Source organism: Petaurus breviceps, unplaced genomic scaffold, assembly GCF_028583685.1.
Source record: "Petaurus breviceps papuanus isolate PSGF00001 unplaced genomic scaffold, PetGlider_PUasm1.0 172, whole genome shotgun sequence".
Classification (NCBI taxonomy): Eukaryota; Metazoa; Chordata; class Mammalia; order Diprotodontia; family Petauridae; genus Petaurus; species Petaurus breviceps.
Window position 1 is genome coordinate 4,357,026 of NW_027185755.1, and position 12,028 is coordinate 4,369,053.

The window sequence follows — 12,028 nt, forward strand, 5'->3', positions numbered from 1 at the left end:
CTTCACCAGTGGACAGTATTCACTCTCTGTCTGCAGGACAGTCTCAGGAGCTCTTAGCCAACAGCCAGGTTCCAGGACTTCTTCAACAAAAGGACTGTCTTTCACCAGTGGACAAATCTGGCAAAACGACATCAAAACAGACAAAGTACCAGCAAAACAGCCATGTCTCCTCAGTCCTTGGCAGCTCAGGGGGCAGGTCTCAAAAGTCCAGGGCAATTCAAAGTGGCCCCCAGCAATTCTCTCAGTCTATCTCTGCCTCCACGAGGTGCTGCTTCCAAAAAGGTTCTTCTGCCTCTCTCTTGTCTCTCCAAATCTACGTCACCAGCTCCTCCCAGTTCAGGACTTTCTTTTCACATCAACAAGTCCATCCCACAGGTGGGATTAACAAGCTCTGGGTTTTAACACAATCAATTTGAAAACCAAGCCAATACAGGGGAATCTTTATATTCCATTACTATCACAGCAAGTCACTTAACCCCAATTGCCCTCCAAAAAGCAAAAAAAAAAAAAGTCAAGAAATAGGCTGGAAAAATAAGCAAACAACAGAAAAAAAAATTCTGACTATAGAAAAAACACACGCTCAAAAGAAAATAAATCAATGCTCCTACATCCAAAGCCTCCAAGAAAAGTATAAATTGGTCTCAGGCTGTGGAAGAGCTCACAAAGGATGTTGAAAATCACATGAGAGAGGTAGAGGAAAAATTGAGAAGAGAAATGAGAGCTATACAAGAAAATCATGAAAAATTAGTCAACAGATTGGTAAAGGAGATGTAAAAAAATACTGAAGAAAATAACACCTTAAAAAACAGACTATACCAAATGGTAGAAGAGGTACAAAAAGCCAATGAGGAGAAGGGCACATTAAAAAGTAGAATTGGCCAAATGAAAAAGAAGATCCAAAAGCTCACTGAAGAAAATAATTCCTTAAAAATTAGAATGGAAGCTAATGACTTTATGAGAAATCAAAAAACCATCAAACAAAACCAAAAAAAAAAAAAAGAAAAAATAGGAGACAATGTGAAATATTTCATTGGAAAAACAACTAACTTGGAAAATAGATCCAGGAGAGATAATTCAAAGATTATCGGGCTACCTAAAAGCCATGATAAAAAAAAAGAGCCTAGACATCATCTTTCAAGAAATTATCAAGGAAAACTTCCCTGATATTCTAGAAGATAAAATAGAATTGAGAGTAAAATAGAAATTGAATCTACTAATCACCTCCAAAATGAAAACTCCCAGGAATATTATAGCCAAATTCCAGAGTTCCCAGGTCAAAGAGAAAATACTGCAAGCAATCTGAAAGAAATAATTCAAGTATCATGGAGCCATGGTCAGGATAATGCAAGCTTCTACATTAAAGGATCAGAGGACTTGAAATAAAATAATCTGAAAGGCAAAGTAGCTAGGATTACAACTAAGAATTACCTACCCAGAAAAACTGAGTATAATCTTTTGGGGGAAAAATGGATATTCAATGAGATGGAGTACTTTCAAGGATTCTTGATGAGAAGAACAGAACTGAATAGAAAATGTGATTTTCAAATACAAGACTCAGGAGAAGTATAAAAAGGTAAACAGGGAAGGGAAAACATAAGGGACTTAATAAAGATTAAACTATTTACATTACTACATGGGAAGATGATACTTCTAACTCATAAAAGCTTTCTCATAATCAAGGCAATTAGAAAGAGTATATATATAGAGAGAGGGCAAAGGTGTGAGTTGAATATGAAGAAATTATATCTAAAAAAATAAAATTAAAGGATGAGGGAGGAATGTACTGGAAGAAAGGGAAAGAGAAAAGTAGAATGTTGTAAGTTATCTCACATGAAAGAGGCAAGAAAAAACTTTTATGGTGTAGGGAGATGAGGGAAAGTAAGTGAACTTACTCTCATCGAAATTGACTCAAAGAGAGAATAACTTACACACTAAATTGGGCATAGAAATCTATCTTACCCTACAGGAAGCAGGAGATGAAAGGGATAAGAGAAGGGGGTAGTGATAGTAGGGAGGGCATATTGGGGGAGAGGATAGTCAGAAACAAAACACTTTTGAGGAGGGACAGGGTGAAAGGAGAGAGAGAATAAAATAAACAAGGAGAGGGAAATAGGTTGGAGGAAAATACAGTTAGCAATAGTGACAAAAATTTTGAAGCAAGTTCCTCTGATAAAGGCCTCATTTCTCAAACATAGAGAACTGAGTCAAATTTATAAAAATAAGAGCCATTTCTCAATTGATATATTGATATGATATAAAAGATATGAACAGTTTTCAGATGAAGTAATCAAAGCTATCTACAATCATATAAAAATACCATAATTCATTATTGATTGGAGAAATACAAGTTAAAATAATTGAGGTACTACCTCATACCTATTAGATTGGTTAATAGGACAAAAAGGGAAAATGACAAATGTTGGAGGAGATGTGGAAAAAAATGAGATATTAATGTATTGTTGGTGGAATTGTGGACTGATTCAACCATTCTGTAGAGCAATTTGGAGCTATGCTCAAAGGGCTATAAAATCCTGCATACCTTTAACCTAGCAATACCTCTACTAGGTCTGTATCCAAAAAGAGATTTTTTTAAAAAGAGAAAGTGTCTATATGTACAAAAATATTTATCACATCTCTTTTCTGGTGGCAAAGAGTTGGGGAATGGCTGAACAAATTATGATATGTAATTGTGATGGAAACTATTGTGCTACAGGAAATGATGAGCAGGATACTCTCAGAAAAACCTGAACTTATATTTTCTAATGCAAAGTGAAATGTACAGTGTACAAAGCAACAGCAATATTGTAAGATGATCAGCTGTGAATGACTTAGCTATTCTCAGTAATACAAAGACCCAAGACAACTCTGAAGGATCCTCTGAGAAAGAATCAATGGTGTCTCTCTACAAATTGAAGCATACTTTTTTTTTACTTTCTTTATTTTCCTTGAGTTTTTCTTTTTTCTATATTTTCTTTTACAACATAACTAATATGGAAATGTTTTGCATGACCACACATGTATAATCTATATTGAATTGCTTGCCTTCTCAATGAGGGAGTGAGGTGGGGAGGGAGGAAGGGAGAGAATTTGGAAGTCAAAGATTAAAAAACAAATGTTAAAAATTGTTTTCACATGTAATTGGGAAAAAAAATAAAATACTAAATACATTAAAAAAAAAAAGGTAGTACTTCTAAGGACCATTCTTGGTCATAGGGAATAGATAATGAAATGTGCCTCCCTCCTCATGACAGAAAGGTAGGGAACTGGGGGTGGGGGGGGCGCGCAGGGCAGGAAAAGTGATGTGAGAAATATGTGTTAGCAGCTACAGCCAATGTATTGATTTTTTAAATATTTTAAAATGTTTTTTGATACTTTTATTTTTAAATCTCTTTCATTTCCAAATATACCCTCTCCTCACTCAACTACAGTCTTTTATTACAAAGAATAAAAAAAGATAAAGATGATCATTTACACCAGTCAATTGTGTTTGATATTCCACACCTATTATCCCCCATCTTTGGGGGGAAAAACGGAATTTGGGTGCATCTTTTTACCTCTTCTTGGTTCTTATAATTACAAAGTTCAGTTTAGGTTTTTTGTGCCTTCCATTTCAACTGTTGTGTCATATTGAATATTGCTTTCTTGGTTCTGCTTATATCATGACGTATCAGTTCAAATAACTCATCTTCATTATTTCCTATAGCACAGTAATATTCCATTACAATCATGTATGATTGTGGTCTGTTAAGCCATTCCCCAATCTATAGGTATCTACTTTGTCTTGAGTTCTTTGCTACCATAAAAGCTCCTCCTATGAACATATTGGCACATACGGGATCTTTCTTTCTGTTTTTTTTACCTCCTTGGCATACATGATTAGATGTGCAATCTTTAGGTCAAAAAATATGATATATTATTCACTTTTTAAAGCATTATTCCAAATTGCTTTCCAGACTGGTTAGCTAGGTGGTGCAGTAGGTGCAGAACTGGACCTGGATTTAGGAGGACCTGAATTCAAATGTGACCTTAGACACTTACTAATTGTATGACCTTGGTCAAATCACTTAACCTTGATTGCCTCGAAAAAAAATTATAAAGAACCTTTAAAAATCAGATAGGTTGGGCCAGTTTACAGCTCCTCCCACAGTGTTTAATGGGCCTATCTTTTCCTAGACTTGTCAACACTGACTCTTTCCATTTTTTTCTTATCTTTGGGGGGTATGAGATAAAACCTCAAAGTCATTATTTTTGTGTTGTTCTTTTTAGTAATGACCGGCAGTAGTCTCTCACATGGTTGTTCATAGTTTGTAGTTCATTGGAAAATGACTTAAATTTAGTGGTGTATGCCTCCTACCACCAGCTCATGAGAGATGATTGTTAAATTTTCAATGTGAGCCTTTATACGTCAAAAATTTGTGAATGCTACAAAACAAAGTTTAATTTATTGTTTTGTTAATTGTCTAGATTTAAGAAAATTATGGCAAAGATGTTAATAATATAGATTAGGGGCAGTCAGGTGGCACACTGAATAGAGCACCGACCCTGGAGTCAGGAGGACCTGAGTTCAAATTCGGCCTCAGACACTTAACATTTACTAGCTGTGTGACATTGGGCAAGTCACTTAACCCTAATTGCCCTGCCTTCCTCCCTCCAAAAAGGCAAAATTAAAAAAAAAAATCCCTTAAAAAAAAATAATATAGACTAAACTTTTTTTAATGGGGCAGCTAGGTGGCACTGTAGTGGATAGAGTGCCAGGCCTGGAGTCAGGAAGATTCATCTTCCTGAGTTCAAATCCAGCTTCAGACACTATCTGTGTGACCCTGGGTAAGTCATTTAATCCTGTTTGCCTCAGTTCCTCATCTGCAACATGAGCTGGAGAAAGAAATAGCAAACCATTGGTATCTTTGCCAAGAAAACTCCAAATGGGGTCACAGAGAGTCAGACACAACTGAAACAACTGAAAAACAGCAAAAACTTTAAAATGTGTCATGAAAACTTTTTTTTCTTCTGGAGAGTCAGTCATTAAATGTTTACCAGCATGTCTCTGCTTGTAGCTGTTGTTGTTTTTTTCTTTGTCGAAAGAAAAGAAAGAGACCAAGAACTCTCACACCTAGGGAAAATTCATTCAGGGCACTAAGTATGACCCCATGATCCTTTGCAGAGTTGAAGTAGACTTCAGACAGAGGTCATGGAACTTAGAGGCCAGGGACCTTGAAAAGGGGAAAGATGGAGAAAAAAACTGTGAGCCATATACTGAACTTGCTATGGAAAGGAAGGGATCTAAAAGCCCATACATAGATGACAGAAACAAGGATCTTGAATGGGATGGAATGAGCTTTCAAGGAAAAGTGGTTGCTTAGTAACAGTAGCAGAGGCAGCCTCTGTAAGTGGTGAGGGTGAGAGGGATAGGATGATGACAATTTGCAGTTCTCCCTGACTCAAATCTCTCCCCCACTGCAGTCCATTCTCCCCTCAGCTGTCAAGTTAATCTTACTAAAGCACATATTAGATAGATAAATAGATATGTGTGTATATATATATCTATATATACATATACATACACAAACATATACATATATAAAATATAGTATATCATTTAGTCTCTCTCTACCCCACTCCATTCAAAAAACTCAAGTGGCTCCCTATCCCCTCCAGGATAAAATATAACATCCTTTGTTTAGTGTTCAAAGCCTTTTATAACCTGCCCCCTCCTTTCTCTCTCTCTCTCTCTCTCTCTCTCTCTCTCTCTCTCTGTCTCTTTCTCTCTCTCTCTCCTTCTTCCTCTCCCTCTCCCTCTCCCTCCACCCCTCTCAGTTCCCTGCCATCTCCCCACTGGGCATTTTCATTGGCTGTCCACCATTCTTGGAATTCTGTCCGTCTACATCTATGCCTCCAGCCCTCCCTGGTTTCCTTCAGGTCCCAGAGAAAATCCCACATTCCACAAGCGGTCTTTTCTCATCTCCCCTAGGGCTTTCCTTCTGTTATTCCCTCTAACTTGTCCTGAATAGATCTTGTTTGTACATCGTCCATTCCACATCTTAAGGGTTAAGGCTGTGATTTGGAAAATCTTCACAAAACTTTTTCATCTCCCTTTGTACCAGGGAAGAAATATGATTTTTTTCTTCTTCTTTTATGGAGTGTTTATAGTAGCTTATTTTAAAATTTGGAATGATATTGTATGATACTATTCATATATTTTATGCATTTCTGAATTTCTAAACTTTCTGTGTCACCTGCTGGCCTTCAAGTATCATCTATTGCTTCTGCAAAACTCCCCAAAATTCCCACTTAATTTCTTATGCCAACCCATGACATTTGGAAACCTTAGAGGGCAAAGTCACAATGTGGAAGGGATAACTGTAGTTATTTTCAAATTGTCTCCACCATTAGACTCTTAGCTATTTGGGAGCAGGGAATGGTTTGGGTTTTGGGGTTTTTTTTAGACCTTTCTTTTGTAGGCATCTAGGTGAAACAGTGGATAGAGTGCTGGACTTGGAGGCAAGAAGATCTGAGTTCAAAATCTACCTCAGATACTTACTAGCTGTATGACCCTGGGTAAGTCCTTTTAACCTCTATTTGCCTGGGCTCCCTTATCTATAAAATAAGGATACTAATAATAGCACCTACCTTTCAGGATTGTTGTGAGGATGAAATTAGATAAAATTTGTAAAGTGCTTTGCAAATCTTAAAGTGCTACATAAATACTAATTACTATGATTTTTATGTGCATGAATGTGAGAAGAGGGAAGGAATTTGAAAAAAAAAAGAACCAAGATGAAGGGGAGTTTGACAGTAACCGAGGAAAGTTCCAAAAGCTACAACAGACTGGGGAGGGCTAGGGTTGAGGAGAAGTTGCCTTTGCCCCCCTCCCTTTTTTTGCTGTTCAGGGCCTGCCTTCAATTAGAAGCCCCTCGGGGGAGCACCAGAATGGCAAACTTGTGACTGTAGTGGGTATGAAGTGACCTCCCCTGGGAAGGAAATGGTACCCCCTCCAATACTGGCATCTGAGAAAAGCCCCAAACACCCTGCCTTAGTTATGATTCTGCAGTATTCAAAACTGAGGGACGTGGCTCTATGCCTGGATATGACTGCAATTGTAAATAACAGAAGACACAAATAAAACGTATTTGTTGCAAGTATATTACAGAGGCACAAACCACTCCAGGGAGGGTGGTCTGAGAGAGATTGCTACTGGGGATGGAAGGGCAAAGGAAGTCTCATGGAGTAGATGGTGTTGGAAATGGGCTTTAAGGGATGGACAGTGGGCAAAGACGAGGAAGAGAGGTCATTACAAACACAGGAAATAATTTGGAGGCCAGAAAGTATAGGGTGTGTCTGGGGAAAGAAAACAGTTCAAGCTGGCAGGAGCACAGAGGGAGTAGAAGGCAATAATATCAGCTAAGGGTAGGAAGATGAGGAGGTTCCAGATGGTAGAAGACCATGAGCACCAGGCAAAGGAGACACAGTTCAGTCACTAGACAAAGACAATCACATAAGATTTTTTGAGCAGGACAGAACATGGCCAGGTCTGTGCACAAGGAAGATTATTATGAAGGATGGACTGAAGGGGGAAGGAGATAGGGGGAAGAGATAGGAGATACCTGACAGGGATATTGTCTGAGTGCTGTTCCCTCTGCTGGACTGCTTTCTCCCTTATTTCTACCTATTGAAAGCATAGGATCATGGGATTCAGAGGACTGGACTCAAAGGTCATCCAGTCTATTCCCCCTCCCTACAGATCAGGAAACAAACTGAGGTAGAGAGATATTTAGTGACTTGCCCGAGGTCACATGGGTAGAAAGCATCCGAACAGATGATGATGGGAATTTGCCCCAGATGAAGGCAGTGGAAATAGAGAGTAAGGAGTTAATTTGAGAGCGTCATTGACAGGACCAAGTACCTGACTGAGTATGAGAGGAGAAAGGGAGAGGGAAGAGTATCCAGATAATGGCAAGGCTCTCAACAATGGACAGGAGTGTCCACAGAAAGGCAGCCAAAACAAGGAGGAACAGTTCTGGAGAAAGAGACAACTGTCTCCTTTGGGGAGACATTTTTTACTCCAAATGCGCTGGCATCTCTATCTAATCAGAGGGGCAGAGAGTAGTACTAAGGGTACTCATGAAGTCTGAGTATCAAAACTGTAGTAATATGGAAGTTTCCTAATGATGAGGTTCCTTGGGGCCATGATGGAGTAGAGTAAAAGGGGGGAACCTGGTGAGACATGAAGATATGGCCGTCCTGGGAGATCTCTTTGAATGGAGACTTTGCAAAGGCTCCTTTACTCCACTCCACTCCAGCCCTCCAATCATAGAGGCAGAGAGTAGCACTAATGGTACTCAGGTAGCATAAGTACCAAAGATAACTAGCTCTTATTTGTAAGTGTATACATACACAATATAGTATACATACATACATACATGTACATGCATGTATACATGTGTTTATGTGTGTATATAAATAGGGATATTTTTTCTAGAAGCCCTTTTAACATGCAGGCTTTGGGAAAAGCTCTTCAGTAGGATTCTAGAACCGCCCCCCCCCCCGACCCCGCCACCAATTAAAGAGGCAGAGTACTGTGAGTACCAACACTGCACAGACTCCCAGAATGATGAGTATCTTGCCTATGCACTGGGTAGATCATCAGTGGGAGATTTATGGAAAGATACATAAACAAGAATTAGAAAAGGGTGAAAAGCTGTGGGTTATTTGCGATCTTAAGCACCAGATGTAGTACCACATCAATGAGATCGTTAAAATTTGAAAATCTATATATTGGCTTACAGATCAAAGAGTATGTTGAATATACATGACAAATAGATATAAAAATATTTAAACATGTAGCACATATATATATATAACCAATACATGCATAACACACATATATAGCAAATAACACATATGCATAAAATATCATTTGATACACAGGTCTAATAAATGATATATTATGCCGGTATAATAAGGGACTTATCATTCCAGGGTAATAATTCATTTATTATGCCGACCTACTATTTCATTTATTATGATGCTATAACATATAATTTATCACATCTGTTTAGTGTTTCACTCATCACACCAGAGTAATAAGAAACATATTTCACCAGAGTGTTAAGTAAAATATTATGAAAGGGAATATTAGATTCATAAGTAACGTTGTTGTTGTCGTTTAATTGTTTCAGTCGTGTCTGAATCTCTGTGATCCCATTTGGGGTTTTCTTGGCAAACACTCTGGTGTGGTTTGGCCATTTCCTTCTCCAGCTCATTTTATAGATGAGGAAGTAAGGCAAAGAGGGTTAAGGGACTTGCCCTGAACTCCGGCTCATTCTATCCACTGTGCCTCCTAGCTTGCCCAATAATTTATTATACCAGTTTAATAAATGACACATTACTCTGTGACTCATAGTACCCAAAAGCCTCTCTGGTTAGGGGACTAGAGTGCAAAGTAAAGAAATCTTTTCAAAGTCTCCTTTCAAAGAGATCTCCCAAAACACCCATCTCCCCACATCCCACCAGGTCCACTCCTTTTACTTGACTCCATCACGTCCCCAGTAATCGTCATTAGCAGGAATTTTCATCCTTCTAGATTACTGCAGCTTTGTACTTATGCCTCAGAAGTACCCTCAGTACCCAGCGCCCCTAACACTGGAGTGCTGGAGTGGGGAATAAAAACTCTTTCTAAAATCTCTTTTTTTACGAGGGCTCCCAGGTCAGTCTTCTCTTCATAGGTACTGCTTACATATATCATCTTCCTTGTCACAGATTACCATAATAAATGGCATATCCTACCTTGTGATACTTCACTTATTACACATGTGAAATATGTCATTTATTGCATATTCATCATTTGTTTTAATGTTGTATATATCTGCCCCTCTGATTAGAGTGCTGGAGTTTGGAGGAAAAAATGTCCCCCCCAAAGGGGCAATTGTCTCTTTCCCCAAACCTGTTCCTCCTTGTGGTTACTTCTCTGTGGGCAGTGGTGTCCATTGTTGAGAGCCTTGCCATTATCTGGATATATAAATTATATATTATATATAAGTATATAAATATATAAATTCACTCTGGCCCTGTGATTGACTTGAAAATTTTCAGAGAAGAAGAGGTTAGGGCTGGAGGCCATCTCTGTTGTATGCCCAGTCTTGGGGAAAATACAAGGCTAGCTCAGTATTCCATAGTTGAAATTAGAGTCTGGGTGCTTCCTCCTACCATCACCCATTTCTCTTCCCAACACTCCCCACCACTGCTTCCTGGTTTCCGGACACAGAAATGCCCATCATTGCTTATCCCACTCAGGTCAGCAATGGAGGGCAGGCAAGGCTGTACTGGAATCAGCTCCCACTGGCTTGAGAGCTAATTATCAGCTTTTCCATGTGACCATTTACATCTCAGAAACTGGAAAGCAACACAAATCAGGGCTTAATTTATAGTTTTGTTTCTTGTCTAGACTTAAGAAAGTGATGGAGAAAATATTATTTCAGATTAAACTTAAAAGTATGACATATGTACATTTTTTTCTCCTTGAAAGTCAGTTTTAAACATTTACCAGGACACCTCTGGGTATAGCAGAAAGAATTCTGGATTTAAAGCCAGTGGACCTAATTTGAAATTCCGACTTTTTGTGACCTTTTGCTGCCTGCATGATGTCGGCCAAATCGCTTAACCTCCCTGGGCTTCATTTTCCCTACGTGTAAAATGAAAAGGTTGAATTAGATGGCCACTGGGGTCTCCTCCAGATCTTTCTGAGTCCATGAATCTCTCTAGGCCTCAATTCTTTCACATTTTGGAATAGATGACCTCTGAGGTCACTTCCAGACTTAAACCTACATATCCTTCTGTGAGGAATTTTTAAATTTCATGTAATTGGAATCATCTATTTTCTTTCCTGTACTCTCCTCTATCCCCTAATGGGTTAATCCTCTCCTCTAGTCACAGTTGTGAAGGCCCCTCATCTCACTGTCTGCTAATTCTTGTGTTACCCTTTCCATTCAGGTCACTTATCCGTTTTAAGCTTATTGTGATTCGTGATGTAAGCTGTTCGACTAAATCTAATTTAGAATGACAGCTTACACCATAAATTCCTAAACCACTTTCCTGTTTTCCCAGCAGGAGGATTCTGATCTTAAAGGGAGTGACCTCAGCAGCAAGAAGTGGGAATTGTAGACCTTTCCTGGAGTAGCTAAGTGCAGATTGGGAGCTTGAATACTTTGGAAACTTTCATTTTCTGTTCCATTTGTACTCTAATCTATGACCTGACAGTGAAGCCCTTTGGGTGTACACCTAAAAGGAAGGAAGGAGGTAAGAATCTCAGTGAGAAAGGGAGCCACCGAATGACTTGGATGGTGCTCTAAAAATCAGACCATGGGGCAGAATGTTCTGACAAGTCACTTAAACTTCAGGGCTCCAGGCACCTCTCTACAAACTAGGGTTGCCAACCTCTCACTTTCTTCTTACGGTCCAGCTTCTGACCTTATCATTCCACCAAAACCACTCTCTCCAAAGTTGCCAATGATCTCTTAGCTGCCAAATCCAAAGGCCTTTTCTCAGTCCTCATTCTCCCTGACCTTTCTGCTGTCTTAGACACTGTTGATCACTCTCTCCTCCTTGGCAATCTCTTCTCTCTAGGTTTTTGGGGCACTATTCTCTCCTGGTTCTCCTCCCACCTATTTAACCGCTCCTTCTCTGTCTCCTTGACTGAATCCTCTTCCAGATTGCCCCTTCTAATCACAGGCGTCCCTCAAGGCTCTATCCTGTTCTCTTCTCCCTCTAGACTACCTCACTTGGTGATCTCATCAGCTCCGGTGGATTTAATTACAATCTCTAAGCTGATGATACTCAAATCAAATTCTCAAAAAAATTTCTTGCCCCAATCTTTCTGCTGACCTCCAATCTTGTATCTCCAACTGCCTTTCAGATATCTCAAACTGAATGTCCAATAGACATCTTAAACTCAGTATGCCCCAAACAGAACTCATTATCTTTCTCCCTACACACACACACACACACACACACACACACACACACACACACACAC